The 17,969-nt window shown below is 36.0% G+C and overlaps 1 protein-coding gene across 10 annotated transcripts in view; it reads right to left on the bottom strand.

Annotated features, from left to right (window-relative positions):
• RIMBP2 (RIMS binding protein 2) overlaps positions 1-15,758 on the bottom strand; it is an 89,569-nt gene extending 73,811 nt beyond the window's left edge. For 3 of the 10 annotated variants that reach the window (XR_002443313.1, XM_021412302.1, XM_021412303.1), the window contains exon 1: positions 15,638-15,754. The gene's annotated coding sequence lies outside the window, so the exon portion shown is untranslated. Of the gene's footprint in view, positions 1-15,637 lie in introns of all 10 variants that reach the window. The other 7 variants (XR_002443311.1, XR_002443312.1, XM_021412304.1 and 4 more) reach the window with 4 other exon arrangements.

Below are 17,969 nucleotides of genomic sequence, written 5' to 3'. Positions count from 1 at the left end.
ATTACTAGCAAATGCTGGAGAATGGACAGAATTAGAAATAAATTAGTATCGCTCATGAGCCATCATTCATTTGAAGTAGATGTAGCCTAAATCCTTGTCACTGTGGATAAATAATCTACTTATGGTCAAGTCTAAACGTAAAGACATTCCCTTGAAATTAATCTAAGAAAATAATGTTATTATTTATTGACAACATGTCATGAACACAACTTTTTGGTTTTTTTGAAACTTTTCCAAAATAAAATCACTAATTTTAAACCTATGCTTCAAATCATTTGAAGTATGATATGAGATTATCTGCTTAATACATATCTTTCTCTCAGGCATTTTAGGTTTTATGCAGCTATGCCAAGTTTAGTTCTGCTTAACAAACCTGTGAAGCTCTTCACAAAATAGAAAATGAGTCAGGAGAAATAAGTATAGAGCCTTCATGAGGTTTAAAAAAAGAAAAAAAGCATAGTAAAATTGAGCTAGAAGTAAGAAATGGAATTCTCTCTTATTGGTACTGTAAGTCACTAGAGAATCCATGTTACCATTCTCCTTTTATTTTCTGCTGAAAAGCAGGCAGATGAGGGGAGCTTGTTAACTCCATTTGTTCAAACTTACAATTCTGTTTCAGTCTTTGTCAAAATGGAAACTGCCACTTGATTAGGAACTCAACCAAATGCCAACTACTGCAGCCTTCAAACACTCAGACAATGTTTTATTTACCCAGAGGAAATGAAACTCACTGCCAGCATGTTTTGTATTCAGGTTTTTTTGCTTGATTCAGAGGATCAGAATCTGGGCCTTTTCTTTACTGTTTTCAGCATAATTCGGCATGATTCAGTCTTGGTGCTGCCAAGACTGTATCATCTTAAATGGGCTTTAGCTACGTAATTAACCAAATGACTTATCATAATTTTCTTCTTTCATTGAGAACAACTGGATTGACATTAATGGTGTCTCCTCAGCTCAATCTGCTAACCACTGCTAGCTGAACCACATGTAGGAAGAGAGTGAGCATTTTCCCTGAGAGTCCCAAACAACCCACAGTGAAGGGATATGCTCCTGCAGAGAAGATGGCAATGTGAACATTATGGCAATCTACAGTTCTGCCATAGCAAACCTGCAAACTCCTAGCTTGTTCCCTGTTTAAAAACAAGTCGTAATATTTTTCTTTCCTCTGCCAGACTGTCAAATAGCATTATGTTTTCTTATGTGCAAAATGTATGTTGAAAGTTGCTCAAATGTCAAAATGTGTTCAACCCTGCCATAATATGGTAGAGAATAATTTCTAAATTTAGGAAGTAATTGCTTTGCTGTCCAGAGAAATGTACACTACAAAAGTAATCTCCTCTAGGCAAGACCTCATTTAAAACTCCAATTCAGATTTCAGTGAACGCGGGCACTAAATCTCTGAAAAAAAAAAAAAAGCTGTACAAGGCCACTTTTGTAGTTTACTGGTTGCATTAGTGCTTGCTGTGTGTCACAACAAAATCAAACTAACAATATTTAGTGCCTCACTGTCATCCAATACAGAGTTACAAAGCGTTTTCCAAATAAATTTTACAGTTGCCTTAGATATTTCTTTTCATGAAGAATCCTGACTTCCCCACTTCTGCTTTTATTACAATTCTGAACAAAACTTTTGAAATTTCTAACTTTGTGCAAATGAAAGGAAGGAAAGGTTCTTGTTTTAAATACAGTCTACCTGACATCACTGCCTACAGCTGTTCCATCCAAATCCGAACCCCAGGAGCACTAAGTCTTTCATTTCAGGACTGAGAGAACTGACTTCCAACCTTTTGAGATCTAGAAGAGACCAGAGAACAACCTATCAAACAAGCTGGCAGCAGAACAGCTTGCCACCTTCGTATTTAAACTCTTTCAGTAGCCCTATAATGTGGGTCTTCAACACACTTCTAATTCCCCAACAGGCTAATCAGTACCATTCATGGTTTTAAGTGAGTATCAGCAGTGATTTACATGCATTTATCACATACAGGCTTTAGCTTCACTTATGTTCGATATTCTGAAATTAATGAATATTATGCAGAATATATGATTCAAAGATGAGCACATTCCACATTTAAATGATGATTTTACAATTCACAGGACTGGGTACCAATCCAGCTGGGAAAAAAATTGACAACAATAAAAGCTAGAAACCAAATTCGTAACGAGTTTTCAGTTTTTCTGAATACTCAGAAAGAATTAAGGCGAAAACTGAACAGAACTGCACAAACCAGTCTGCGAACTGAAATTACAGACAAAAGTTAAGGGAGAAAACAGGTCTCCCACCAGGTGACAAGCAAAAGCTTCTGTGATAATGAACTCCCAAAATACTTTGTTGCCTCTGAGTATTTCCTAGTTGTGGGGAAAGAGGAAATTTAGGAACATACTACCTGCTGGCAAGACACAACCCTAGAGAGAAAGGGTTTCAGACAGGTGAAAGTTTTTCAATGGCAAAAAGGCAAAGGTAAAATGCTTTGCATTGCGTTTGAAGTGTTGATGCTTAAAACACAAGGAAGAAAATGCGCAAGTTACAGCAGAGTCTTGGAGATTCAGAAATTAACTGTTAACAAGGATGATATCTACAATCACAGGGAAATATCACCACAGATTAGAATAGTAGCACTTAAACCTTTAGCGAGGACTCTTACTGTGTTGGGCCAGAGCTTTAAACATAGCAGCATATCACTTGTAGGCCTTGACACTATATACATACAATCTCATCTTGTAAATCTAGAAAATGCACAGCCATGAATAATCATCAAGACTATGACAAGTATCTATCAAATCATCTTTGGTCTTTGCTGTTTATCATGAAACTGCATTCATTTGAATAATGTTACTACAGAGTTATGACAAACCACAAGCAAAAATGTCAGGCCTTTGCAGAATTCTACATTTCTCTTTTTCATTTTGAATAGAATCCATTTTGGTTCATGTGTGATGTAAAAATGAGTATTACCAAAGTTACCCAAAACGCAGACCAGAACAAACCCCAGTATACGCAACTGGCTTGTGTTAGGGAGTTCAACAGACATACTTAAACTTGTGAAGGAAGGTTAGGTCACTGTGACCTAAAATTCATTATTCTTTAATCAGTGATTCTTCAAAAGGTAAGATAGCATAAGAGTCATACAGGGATTTTCCTATTCTTTTGTAAAAACCTTTATTGCGCGTAGTCAGTGCGTCTACAGCACACAATGACAGGCAGATAGGTAGGCACAGAATGGCTCCTCTTTTCAACTAGGTGAGCTAACAGAACAAAGCTTCTAAAAATAATTCATTTTGTTCAGCAATAGCTTTTGTCATTGTTCTGTTTTTCGCTGTTCTCATGGTCCATGAGGAAGGCTAATTTTTCTTCACAGATCTCTGCATGTGTTGTAACAGCTCAATCCAGGCTCTGGTTTTTCAGCCTGCTTACGAATCATTAGAGGCATTTGCAGAGTGGGAAACATTTAAGTCAGTTGAATCAAACCTGCTTGAAAATATTTATTGTGATTTTCGACAGAAAAGATTCAAAATAGGAGTCATGGGGGAAGAAAATTGGAAAGAAAAATATTAAAGCTTTTCTTCACTAGCAGAAATATCTATCTCACTTTCATTCATTAACTTGTTAGCAAGTAGGGAAAAAAATAAAAGGAAAAAAGGACATTCTCTGTTTCTTCCAAGGCACCAGTTAAAGTGCAATCTGGTTATATATAGTATTAATTGCTACCAAATGCCTGTATCTTTCACCTCATCAAAACGCTGAGAACATAGGCAAGCAACACTTTTCCATGGAGTGAGCTGCAATTCTCTTGCAGAAACCTACTCATTTATTTGCAGTAATGTGGAACCACACCACCGCCCGAGCCCTCTGTGACCACCCCATTCACAGCTGTGTCACATCACTGCAACTGCTGACCAGGACACAAGCTCCCTTCTCCCTCACTGACAGATGCTCTTAAAACTATGAAGTTTGGAGAAGGACACGACTGATGGAAACCAGATGGAGAAATCAGCGACGTGCCCAGAGGATTTCTAATGATTCACAGATCACAGTTGGCAACTCGGCTTTGGAAAATTACGATAACCACATTATTACAGGGCTTCTGTAGCTTCTTATTTCATCAGTATTTTAGAACAGTGAAACTTTTTTCTATTCCTTAATTTATTTTTGTACCAAGTATCTATTAATACAGGGTTCCCAAAAAAATTTCATGTACAATCTGTGGCATATAAACAAAATTAAGCCCTTGCAACACTTTATACTGAGGAGACATTCTTTTTGAAACAGCTATATTGAATTTTCCAAAATGATAATTTGAAAAATCTTCTGCTTCTTTAAATTCTTTGATTGTGCTTTCCTTCACTAAGGACCACTGTTCATCTATTACCTTCCCTAAATCAGAAGTGTATCTGCAAATTAAAATTGGCACAAAGATCATCAAGTTTCACTAAACATTCCCAACTTCATCTTTAAATGATTTTTTTTTTTTTTTTTTTTAGAATTTTCTTTTGGCTAGCTCTACCAAGACCTTCCTTCTGACGGGAATTCACAGAAAATTCTGACATTACCAAAGCTATGATTTAAGTGAGAGGAATTGCATTCTGATAATGTCCAGCGTGTTAAAACACAGCCAACTTATGCAGTAAGAAATGAGGATTAAAATCTTGAGTGACTTCAAATGGTTGTTATTAACCTTGGCAAAAAAAGGTCTTCAGTCACACTCTGCTCCCTTTCATACCAGATAAAATACTGAAGCTAGCTAACACTCCATGGTGTTCAGTTACTTAAGTCAGCTGAACAAAAAATTTTTTACAGTGCCTTCCCTACTCTTTTTACTTTTACTAAATATGGTACTACTTTTTCCTGGAGTTAGAGATTTCCCAATCACACTTGAGGGCTTGTCTTGCTTTTAAATTTAATTATATGGTAATGCGCTAAAAATGCTGTTACATGGGAGGACTGCAGTCTTATTCATTTTATAGATAAGGATGCAGTCCTATTTCAGGAAAACTATTTCCAGAATCTGAATAATTGAGATCTTGAAAAGGGTGACTGTGTGTATGTCCCAGCTCATCTGTCAATCTTATTATATTCATGTGACAAGAAGCTGCACTCAGAAGTCTTGAATCCAAGAAATAGCGCTGAAATAGATTTCTTAAACTGAAGTTTAAAAAGCCAACAAAACTTGAAAGTACTGTTACAGCAACAAAGTTGGGAGGGGCTCGATGGAGGGAGTGGGACAACTCCTGGAAATTTTCTGTATTGGTGTTTTAACAAGATTACACAACTAAGCCTCATGTAAGGCCTGTGTGCTAGTACACGCAGAAAGGCTTAGCTCTGCAAAACAATGGTGCAGTCAAGAAATACTGACTTTAAGCTTGCATCGCACCTGTCACGTAAAACTCTCTTGACCCAATCATGCAGCTGCTGACTCATTGCTTGGTTCATTTTCTTTTAGGAAAAGAGAAGGAAGAGGGCTTTTTGTTTTCTTAGCTTTTTCACCATTCTCTAAGTAAGAAAGAGATCTAAATTTTCTCTTTGCTAGAAAAACAGCATTCACTTCTGAGCATTGTAGAACGTAGTTAGAGTGTAGCCTTTATGATCACAGCAGCATACACAAAACTTAACATCTTTAAGATGCTTTGTCAGTGCATTCCTTTTACTTGAACTGTCTCTTGGAATCTTACACATTCAGATCCATAGAAAGAAAAGAGATCCTTCAGGGCAGACACAATACAGCATTATGGGACTCACCGCAGATAATTATAATTTCACTCCAAAAATCAGCTCGATTTTCAGGTAGACAAAATAGGTTACAATAAGATGTAAAACAGATGGCAAAACAGTTTATGAACTTTTCACTCTCTAGAAAATCCAGGAGGCATCCATTGTTTAGTCAGCCAGTCTATAAAAATTACATGACTTTTAACACACTTTTTAACTGCTTTTAAGATTTACATTGCTGTCAAAATGACAAGGTGTCCCAGCTGGAGATACACTTAAATTTTTAATAATTCTGGAAAGCAAAGCAACAAATCTTGGACCATAAAATTTAAACATACACAGCTTTATATGCTTGCGTTTATGCGTATATATAATATTCTACTTTTTAAAGCATAATTTTATAGCATAAAATTATATTTTTATACGTAATGTAAAAACACTATACCTATATATATATAGGTAGGCATTTATGTTCTTACCATACCTATAATTAGTGGAATTTTGTCAGTCAGGTGAATGATGAGGCTACTACAGATGAGCAGTATAACAGGCTTGCTCACTATCATTTCATAGCTCTAATGGAAAACACTTTAAAGAAAGAAAACCTCACATGAAGTAAACACATTTTATTCATGTGCAAAGCCAGCTATCAATTACTTTGTCCTTACCTTAAAAGCTTTTCTCTCCAAGCAATTAATTTGTTTTAGTTTTACTACTCCCTCAAATGTCAAATACTTTGCAATTCTACAATCTTTAATTGAGATTGTAAATCATTAAATACAGCAGACTGCCCAGGAGGGATAAGCTGTATCCGTGTGCTCTCCTCGTCTCTCTGTAACTCTCTTAGGCCTTTTGCCCAACTAGAACTTGAGCGACTTACCCAATTTTCTGTTAGATCTTCAAATTAATTCTACACTTGTTCTGGGTTTATTAACTATATTAACCTTAGAAAGCAAAGGTGTATTAAATACAGCATTATTACTTTTATGGAACTAGGTTATTTTTTCAAGATAATTTTTGCTAGAGAACTGAAAATTTCTTTGTTGTGTCACTATCAGATATCTTCCATATTATATGTCCTGCTTATTTCAGATAACTTTTACAGACGTCTGCTGCCAAAACTTCGAAACATCTGTTTTAAAAAGACTCAACTCTGTCTGCAGTGTTGACCACAAAAGAGTTAATGACCCACAGCGCTGCCCAAGGAAGTGCTATTAGGTTGCCAAGAGACACCTCCAATGTAATTCATATTGACTTAGGGCTTAAAGACAGCCAGACAGTAATGCTGTTACAACATCCCCACAGACTTCTTGTTTCTTCAGTCCTAGCAAATTATTCACACAATTAAAACTATTTAAGAAGAGTACTAGAAAGCAATGGAGATCACCATCACCACCCACCACCACTACCTCCCACACACAACCGATTAGATGTGGACATACTCAGTTGCTCAAACTCGATCCTTTCTTTAGACATCTTTTCTCCTTGGTCTCTTGCACCATCTTTTCAAAAGGACCTGTCACAATTTTGGCCTACTCCTTGTTGTATTTCTTTCTGTTTAAGCCCCGGGAGTGCCTCTGTCCTGTGACAGGATTCTTTGAAGTATGTAAGTGAAAGTCAAATTCCCTATGAAAGAATTTAACCAGTGTGGAGAGCTGGAAGTACTTCCAAGCCATTAAGACATAAGAAACTGCATTTACCATAGGAAAATAATGTGGTGAAGCTTGCTAATCTCTCTAATGAAAATTTAGGAGATATCTTTCCTTGCCTGAAGAATTAGTGTCATAATTGTCCAACTTTCAGGACTTTCCTGTAGCCTTAAGGAAATGAAAAAAGAACAGGAGGAAAGTTGGAAAACTGAGCTTTTTTCAGAGGAAGGGAAAGTGAACAGTGCTGATACAGAATGAACAAACAAGGTTCTATATTCCTTCTTACACCACCAAGTAAGGCCTGCAAACAATGCTTCCTGGTTCAAATACAGCCAATAAAAATTGTGTGTGATAACCAATGCAAATAGATACGTGCACCAGAGATGATCAATGTGCTAGTATAACCTCTGGAAGTAGTAAAGTGGGATCATAAAGGATTAATTACATTACTGCAGAAATGCCCAGAGTACACCCTGTCACTATTATTAATTTTCCTATATTTAGGTGTCTTTTATCTCCAACTTTTCTTTTCTACATTAACTTCAGACCAACATATTGTCAAATTTGCAAAGTAACCTATATATCTATTTTACAGAAATACAAAAACAATGTCTCTCATGAATACATTTTTGACAACTTTGTTTATATGCTACTTACTCCCCACTTGATTTACATTTCAGAATCTGACAGGAGCAGGGCTTAAACCAATAAGCCTTGTTATAGGTACTAATTAATGGTTTTCACTCGTTTCCCAGCTCCTGAAAGGAGAAAGATGGATAAAAAATATACATTTACAGTAGAATTTAATTATCCATTTTCAAGCCACTGGCCTCCTGGCAAAAGTCTCTCAATGCAGTGCAGAATAGGACTTGGATTAAGAATTAATTTACTGTCAGCAATGATCTACAATTTAATGGCTTAATCAAGTTTGCAGTAAAATTGGTAGGGAGCTCTGGAGCCTAATAATGCTGCAGAGCCTGCTGCATCTAAAGACAAGTTTCAGAGAGCCATAATATAACCATCATCCAGCAAATCCAAGATCTCTCTCAATATATAGTCAGGAACTGCCTCTAGGAAGCTTACTACTGACATTACAAAGTTATGGCTCATATATTTGAAGTTCAGTGCATACATTCGGCTCTTCCCTCCTCTTCCAGCTAAATCTCCTGAAGAAACTGTGTGTGCGTGAATACCAAGATTAGTGTGTAAAAACAGACCAGTGTGTGACTAGCACATTTTGTTTGGTCTTTCCAAATCACAGTGTAAATATAGAAAATAATTAATTTAAAAAAATGAAAGGTTTTAATATACAGATAGTTTTAACTCTATTCAGAATTCTCCCCACAGTGGGCAGTAGACTACGGAGTTCTTTCTATCAGAGCACAGCTGAAGATGAAAACAAGAGATTAAGAAAATCAAAGTAAAGATAAAATATGCTATGATCTCAGCCTCTGTCAGAATTCTGAGATTTAAGAGATCTTGATTATTTAAAAAATAAAATCAGACTACATTTTCTGCTAGGAGCCAACTAGTGAAATACAATTCTAAGTGCTGAAATGGAAAATGTTATACCAGAAATTATGGCATAAAAACTGTTACCTTGAGGTTTCAAGACCAGATTTTAATGAACCCAGGGCTCTAACCTTTTCAAAAATATGAATAAGTTTCTCATATGGCGTGTTTAGCTAGGCTGAAACATTCCAAACTCTCAGCAAACAACCACCAGTTGTCAAAACACCCCGGGAAAAACCATCACAGCAGCTTACCTATTTTACTGCTGTCATTGTTTTATGCTAAGATTATGAATCATCTTTTTGCCTCTTTTTCTGACACCCATCCATATTTATATCACACCTGACACAACGCCACTTGTACATCCAAATGATTCTTTTTGCAACACTGCACACCTGCCCTATATGGCACAGGTGATTTATTTATTTATTTCAGCACAACAGGAAACTGAGTGTTTTCAAATCTCCCTTTTTTTTCCCTGAATTATTAATAAAAATAAGTTTAATTTGATCAAATATTTTAAACTGTCAACTACTTAATTACAGTTTATGGTCTCTCAAATAAAGTTGCACCATGCTAGATTTCCTTACAACACAAGAGAGTAATAGACAATGACTTGCTTTGTAAATTCAGAAGTATGCCATGAGTTCCTCTCTAAACAGTTGCACAGGGCTAGCTGCTAAGAGCGTGCAACAGCAAAGCCCGCCCCCAGCTCAAGTGGGAAGCTCGGCTGCTCACCATCAAAATGCCAAAGACACAAAATAGCTTACTTGTCCCAATTTCCTCATGTTATTTTGGTATACTTGAAAAACAACAACACATAACTCATTAATTATAACCTTTCAAGAGTGGTTTTTTTTTTCCCCTAAACTGTTAAAATTTAGAAGAACTGCAATCAAAGTACTGATAGAACTATTTTTAGCCTTCGACACACAGAGAATATTAGGAAGAGTCTCATCTTTCTATTAATGCAAATGTATTTAAGCAGTCAGTGCAGGAAACTTTAAAATATGCTAATCGCTGCTTCTTTGGACTGCTGCCTCAAATGTCTGTGGTGATGTGTACCTACCACAGAGGCTAAGCAAAGGGAACACTGTCTAAACTTGAAGTGTCAATCAGTATTCACATCTTGATAAAGTGACAGAAACATATTTTTTTTACTGCCACATTTGTGAATGTTTTACATTTTCTATATTTTTACATTTAACATCCTTTTCATATATAACGCTCATATTTTCTGGTATCTGAGCTGAATTGCCATAGTGTGTTATAAATGGAAATGCTTTTGATAATCACATGCACTGTTTTTCTTTTTAAAGTGATTCAGTGCTGATGAAAACAGGCCAGATTGACGGCCTTGCAGATTGGAGTTCCCTGTTAATCCACAAGGAAAACAAGGCACTGTCAGGGCAGTAGTTGGGCCAGCATCCGTCCAGTCTATCTTCATTTAAATCCATAAGAGAGAAAGAAAAAAAAACAACATACATATCATATCTCTAAACCAAGTCTGACTTGGCCAGCATTATGTCCTTGTCTCACTTCTTATTTTTACTTGCAGAGAGAGTAATCTAAGAAAATGATGCATTTCTGGGATTGGTCTGCGCCCCATGAATTGCTTCACAGCACCCTTAAAAAAACCCACACACATTTAAATCCAGCAGCACACATTATTCTAAAGACAGCATATGCATCTTTAGTGTGCAGTTAAATGAATAGACTGTTTTTAGCTAATAAAGAATTGAGGTAATGTCACTAGGCTTCCCTTGGGTAGAACACCCCACTGATGAGGGGAAGCGGTTTTCATTTATTGGGTGTGCCATCAGAAATAATACATACTTCCTGCAGGTTTGCTTTGATCCAAATAAACTTACCCAAGATGGATATATAACTGTAACCTTCATTATATTTACCAAAAATCATATATAATTTATTAGCAGTGTGGCCAAAATATTGGAAATTATCGTTCTAGAATGTACTTATTTAGCAGGAACAAGCTGCAACAAACAAGCATCACATCTGAAAGACCAGGCAGAGACGCTTGTTCAAACCACCAGTCCAAATCTATAAAATTTAACCATGAATTTAAAGAACAAAGGCCCTTTTAAAATGATACACAAGTAAGTCAGCAATTAGGGAAGAAAATGCTAGCACAGAAATGAATAAACAAATACAAACACGGGATTTTAAAATACCAAATGCAGCTCAGCCAGAACACTTAGGAATAAAGTCACATGCCTTAGTCATACAGCTACATAAACACAACAAATCAGTGTGGCCAGAAATTTGTTCCATTGCACGATGATAACTGCTAGTCTAACAGCTTCCTCACACACTCTTAACATTTGGAAGTAAAATTCTGCCTGCCTATAGAGGACTAGGGAACTGTTAGTAAAGAGATATTGCATTATCCTATACTTAATAGATATGATATAGTTGCTCTTTTACCTAAATGAAAAAAATAATAATAGCCTTAGATTTTTGGAGGAGACAATTTCCCACTGAAATTAATCCCCTAGTCTTCTCTGGAAGACTCTTCTGTGTCCAGTACTGCATTTCATCTTCTGTCAACTGAAGGGATACAGCTGGCAGAGTACATTTCACATTTGTGTTCCTTTTTTATATGTTACATTTTTATGCCTTTTTTTTCCTCCTGGACTTCCATGTTAGAAGTGATCCGTAAATTTTCATGGCAACTGTATGAAACATACCATCTATTGCTACAGAAGGTAACAGTAAATTAAAAAATTAATAAGTTTACTAGTGGTCTTAATGTAGTGTGCTTTATGACAACGTTTAATATTTCATTAATTCTAAAAAGCCACACAGAGAAAAAGTTATATCATTTGTCTTGCTGAAATGGGTCATCTCAATTGCATTGAGATCATGCTCTTAGGCCAACATGGTTTTGGCTCTGTATGAGCACATTTTAAAAATGTACTGCTAATTACTTATATAGCTCGTTATTTCCTTGCTATGTTGGACACGACTCATTTCCTTTGTTCACCCACTGCCTTTCAGGTAACAATGAACGAATGGGTTGAACGTGTCTGAAACCATTGCTTTATCAAGAAGGTAAAAACCAGTACAGAAACTTCACAGGAACATTCAGTGAAATCCCAAAATGATATCTCACTGTCAGTAGACTTAAGAAATGAGGCACTTAGATTGCAACCTTCCCCCTAAAAACAGAAAAACATCTGTCAAGCTTTCTTCAAGAGAAATGCAGGTATTTCACAAACAGCTGTGTGCATGTGGAAGGAGTATGAGAGAACACCCCAAGCGATTAGATACCCAGATATATGGGGTTTGTTTTAACCAACATAGCTAATTTCTGGCCCCGCAAAATAAGCTACATCAAGGTCACAGATGGTGTACCACTTTCAGTGAATATTCCCCATGGAGATAAAATGTGGCCATTTATATAGTGGATGCTGCATATACATTCAGACACTTCTCTATATACAAAAGCAAGAGAGCCAGGCAGCTAGGTAGAACTTGAGCACTGTACCAGAATCACTCATGTTTCTGATTGTTGCATTAATATCCAGCCTCACTGCTCTGCCATCAGTAAGAGACTGCAAACTACCTTTGAACAGCAAGGAATGCTCACAATATTCATGAATTTAAAATGTTTTTCTTTTTCTCGTCAGTCCAGGTTTTGCCTAACATGATAAACTTCTAGTGCACTCACCTCATTAAACAATGAATCCAAGAAAATATTTCAGAAGCCATCACGACAGATTCCTGCTTTGCACAGAGGCAAAAGCCTTACACGGAATACAGCTTACTTCAGAGAAAACTACACTGCTAAGAATACAGTAATCACAATTTTTCCACAATGAACATGTGCTGCAGGGTTATACCTCAGCAAACAGATGCTGTTAGGAAAACTCTGCTGACATATTGCTACCGGGGTGAAAATGGCATTGTACTTGCACTAATGCCCTCTTTATCAACCTTAGTTCAACATTCAGAGCCCTTTAATTTACGATCAGGGACCTGCACGTCTTTCTGTGCAGCAGCAGGTAGTGCCAAACGCTGCTGTTGCCTGGTAACTAACAGGTAACTGGTGAGAGTCTGCTATATTTACATATGCAGAAAGCTAATGACAAAAGAAACATCTGTATGTAGATTAAAAAATATATATTTGGTCTTCATGTTCTAAAATACAGGATTTTCCTCTAGCAGTGAAGCCAGTGCTTAAGCATACAGTAGAATTCCACTTCTTCTAAAAATACTTCTAAAATAAATTTATTTATATCAATTGTAAGTAGCTGCAATTAATTAAACAGTGAACAGGAGTGAACATAACTTAAAATGAGCCTCAAAGTACTGTAAATAAATACACTATGAAAGAAACATTGTTCAATATTTTGTTAGGAAACTAATCCTGCTGCCAAGGTACCTATTGCTCTCACTACCCACACCACCATGCTGCAAAGGACACAGGGTTTTTAAAAAGCGGGTGGTATGAGCATCCAGAGCTTACTCCTTGTCCAGAAGTTGGCAAACTGCACAGCAACCATTTAGATTTGACAAACCTGAGCACTGGGAGTAGATTTTAAATGGTCTCAAAGTCGGCCTACTTTGGACTGAAATAAGCTACTGCAAATAACCATTCCTCTATTCTATACTCAAGAGTCTAATCCAAACCACTGCTTTTTGTTCTACAACACAGCTTTACGCTTATTGAAAGCATGAATTAGATGTGTGACTGCAATTTACAGCGGAACTCCCACTAATTGCAGTAGTATCCAGTTTTTGCCTTAAGTTGGCCTTTTTAAAGTACAGTGGATATGGGTCTACAACAACCACCTTATATCTCAAATTCCTTCAGTTAGAGCTACACATGATGCTAAAACTGACTCCACTTTCTTGTGAAATGAAAGAAACGTCCTTCACCAAACCTTAACATTCAGTTCACATCACGGCTGTGTAATTGTTCTTTTCAGAAGCAGAGGTGCAAAGAAAGCATTAAAAGCTGTTCAAAATATCACATTTATGTACTTTTCTCTTTTCATATTAAATATAATTACTCCTGATACAATCAAACTCATATCCTTCAAATGAATAAATCCACCACCAAATTTAGAACCGCAAACTTCAAATGTCAGGCTCTTAGAGCAAAGCTTCAAATCTTTTACTTTCAGTTCAGCAAGATATTTCTTTTCTGAAATTAAATTGTGTTACCTAATGGTTGCCAAGTCCTTTGAAGATGAAAGTTGATATATGTGTGAACAACATCTTATAACTTACTCACCAAGAGCTGTGGATCAAATAACTGACCACAATGTGTGCTCCTCAGAATTCATCATCATTAGATAATAAATCACAGTATCTTACTTTTCATAATACTGCCAGTTCTGAAGGATCTAAAGGACTCATAGTATGGACATACTCTCCACACAGACATGGACACGCACAGTTTTAGGCTGGAACAATAGCTCATTTGTTTAAGTAGGAGAAAACGCAGAGGTGGCAAATAAAACAGCTCTACCTATAGGATCGATTCTTGTATAAATACATCATAACTTCAGTTATGCACTAATGAATTGCAGTTAACTTTAGGCAAGGTGTAAAACCATGCTAACAGCTGTAAAGTTTGCTTACAGAACAATCTTTTATTAGCAACTCCTTTGCCTCCTATACATCAAAAGTCATAGAATAAATTCTCTATAGAATTTAAGAATATTGCCTACAATCATTAAGAAGGAAACCATACAATGCCACCCATGATTTTAGTACTCTCTGTTGATCCTTATTCAGTAATCTTTTGTTTGAACCTAATATAAATGTAATGGAGATATCTTATGCAGACAGGTATAGATAATCAATAATCAGAAACAGGAAAAATTTATGCAGGGCCACCTTCAGGACTGCTTTAGGTAACTTAGGCCTTGCACCAGCTGAGGTTTTAATCTCTCCAAGAAAGAAGGAGAGATGAAGACAATCTTTCTGTCAATTTCCCTGGTGTTTGCCCACCATTGTTTGAAAGAATATTTTGCTTAGATCTGATAAGAATTTATTTTGCTGCAGTCTGTCTATTGTTTCTTTTGCTTTCACTGTGTGTCTCCACAAAGAGTTTGGCTCTATATTCGCTATAGCCATCCATTAGGAGACATTTTTTGACTAGTAATAAACTCACTACATTATCCCTGAACACATGGTCTTCTGTTTTTGTCCTAGTTTTGTGCAGAACATGTCAAGACAATCATTACTTACACATCGCTAAAAGAGGCACCACCATAGTAAATATGTTTGCCCAGATAAAGAGTAACTCAAGACTAATAAAATTATGTTATTTTTTGAAAGAATTAAGAGCAAAGGTTGCTAATGTTGGGACATAAAGAGATCTAGGAAACACATTTCAACTTTGAGGTTATGCTTTGTGAACTGAATTTTAAGATGTATAATTGGCTTAGCACTGGTAAATAATGCTCTCCTATCTCATTTGAAGAGAGTATTTATCTGAAAAAAAAAAATCTACCTGCTTCAGGCTGAGAAACAAATCCCTCAAGTACACACCTAAATTTATATCATTTTTCTTTGTTAAATTCTCCTTTCAAATGTAAAATTATATCCTAAGTACACATTTATATTATTTATCTACATACCTACAATATTCTAAGAAATCAATACAACATCTAATGCTAAAAAGATGAAGGAGCTAAACCCTCCTTCCCTCAAAAGGGAACCTCCTGCCTCAAAAAATCTCCAATCCCCTGTTGCTAGAACTCTTGCAAGAAAGAGAAAGAGAGCTAGAACTTACTAAAAACTGCCAATGATGATACTCTTGATTTAGTGTGGTGACATGAGACTTAGAAATCTGGGTCTCTTCTAAAGACTGGACCTGATCAGATGCATAGGCTGATGTTGCAGACCGCAGGCATGATGGATCATTTCCAAACTGTGTAGAAAGAAATAAAACAAACAAGTGACCAGTTTGTTTAAACCGCATTTGTACTAGTTGACTAGCACTTACCCTTCTTACAACACAGTGTGTTTCATTAACATATTTTTCACCACATGTTCCCCATAAAACTTCTTGAAAGCTATAATAAAAATAATGCATTAAAGACAATGTCAGGGCAGGCAAAAAGACTGTAAGCCTTATACAAATACCATTAGAATCCCTGTGTTGTGGCTTTTTTTTTTTTTTTGTCAGCTCACCTACAAGTGCTTCCAAGCTTAAGAAGGATATTCAGGTTTGATATTTTGAAGTTCTTTGGAAGGAACCAGCAGTAATAACATTCTCAAAATCCTTTTTTTAAGACAAACACATTGCATTTTCAAGGAAATATAATTTGTAGTGGCACATGTTTCTGCAGAATCTTAAAAGAATTTGGTGCTATTTCAAAAATATTTCATCCTTTGCTTAGCATTTTATTTTCTTACCAACTATCAAACTACCATTTATAAAATGACCCTATAAAGAACATTAATTACTGGAATAGAAAAAACTCTTAAGTATCAGTACCATGACAATTTCAAACAAATCAGCTTGATGTAAAAACTAGCATAAATACAATACTCTTATTCCCAGAAGCTGGCTTGTTAAATTGCTTAGTGTATCAGTGCCTAAATTAACAACAAATAAGGATATCTTATGGGATTATCCACTTCATGGGTAGTAACATGTAGGTAGGCTGGAACTCTTTCCACTAGATAAGGATCAGAAATAGGTTTGTTAAAAAATAAATAAACAATGAGATGCAACTTACAAGACTATAATTAAAGTGTTCTTTTACTGGTATGGTTAAATCCCCTCTAGAACTTCAGTTCAATAGAGGACTTCTGAAAGATGCACAATGACCATCAATGTATTTGAGCAGTGCATGTGTACAGCAGATTTATATGCATATTCAACAAGCTATTCCTTGAATTAAACCACGTGCAGCACATTATTCATTACATACATTAGAAAGACTGGCTATTCAAGAGTATTTACAAAATGAACAAATAAAACATAAGTGTAAAGATAAACAATTTTTTCCCCCAGAATTTCTCACTGATAAGATGAAATATACAGAGACGATCTTTTGTTCACTGGTACTTTTGAATTTTTTGTATTTTTTTTTTTTTTTTAGCAAGCTGGGACTCTAATCTGTCCAACGAGTAGCTGATTTTTTTAAGATGATATTTCTATCCAATACACAAAATAAAAATAAAGAAATTAATTGCAAATAAAGAATTTGTATTGCTACAGCACACCCGTAAGTGTTTAATAACACAGAGATTTGGCATTCTGTTCACGATTGTTCATTTTCTCTTTTAAATATTACTCTCGAAAAACTTCCTCTGAATGGAGTCACGGTTGTAAATCATTTAAGTGTTTCACAAAGATCAATTTCTCCAATCCATTTGATCTCTTCTCCAAGACCCTGCTTGTCTTTTCCATAACTATATTTTGAATAAACTTTACCATGGTACAACTGAGAGAAATTAATTGAAATTCCCTCAGTATTTTTCTAATTGGAAAAATCCAAAAGCAATACCAGTACCAGACATGCCCCTAAAGAAATCAGAGGGTATTTTGCAGCTAATTTCTGTAAGAACTGGCTCTGTGTTCTCACTTTTGGATAAAGCCTTCACAATTCTTAACCACACACTCCTTTTTGTGTTGTTGGTTTGGTTTTTTTTTTGCGGTATTCAGGCAAAAATAACTGTGCAGTGTTTTTACACAAGTATTTTTGTGCTTCTTTCTTATGCCTAGTAAGTTTTCCTATGAGCATTTGCCAAAACTATCCAACTGTCCTTAAAATTCTCAGCTGCTTTGCAGCCAGTGAAATCCAAGTAATACTCAGCCAGGTGACACACCAAGGTTATTGTCATCCCCACCACTACTGTTCCACGACTTCCCCCCACTGTTTTCTGTTTTATTCATCTATTATCACCTGCTAAACACTGAACTTCTCAGACAAGTCACTCGTTACACACACCTAGCACAGCTCTCTCTGGTTTGAAATGATAAAAAAAAAAAATGTAGCAACAGAGAAGGGCTAACATTCTGCAAGCAAACTCATAGGCTTTGGTAGATGGTAAGCATAATCAAGTCCTTTGAAATATTTTAAACATCTTATTTTTCACTAAAATTGAATTCT

The sequence above is a fragment of the Numida meleagris genome, chromosome 14 (assembly GCF_002078875.1).
Source record: "Numida meleagris isolate 19003 breed g44 Domestic line chromosome 14, NumMel1.0, whole genome shotgun sequence".
NCBI lineage: Eukaryota > Metazoa > Chordata > Aves > Galliformes > Numididae > Numida > Numida meleagris.
Note: the sequence above shows the minus strand (reverse complement) of the source record. Positions and strands in the feature narration are given on the sequence as shown.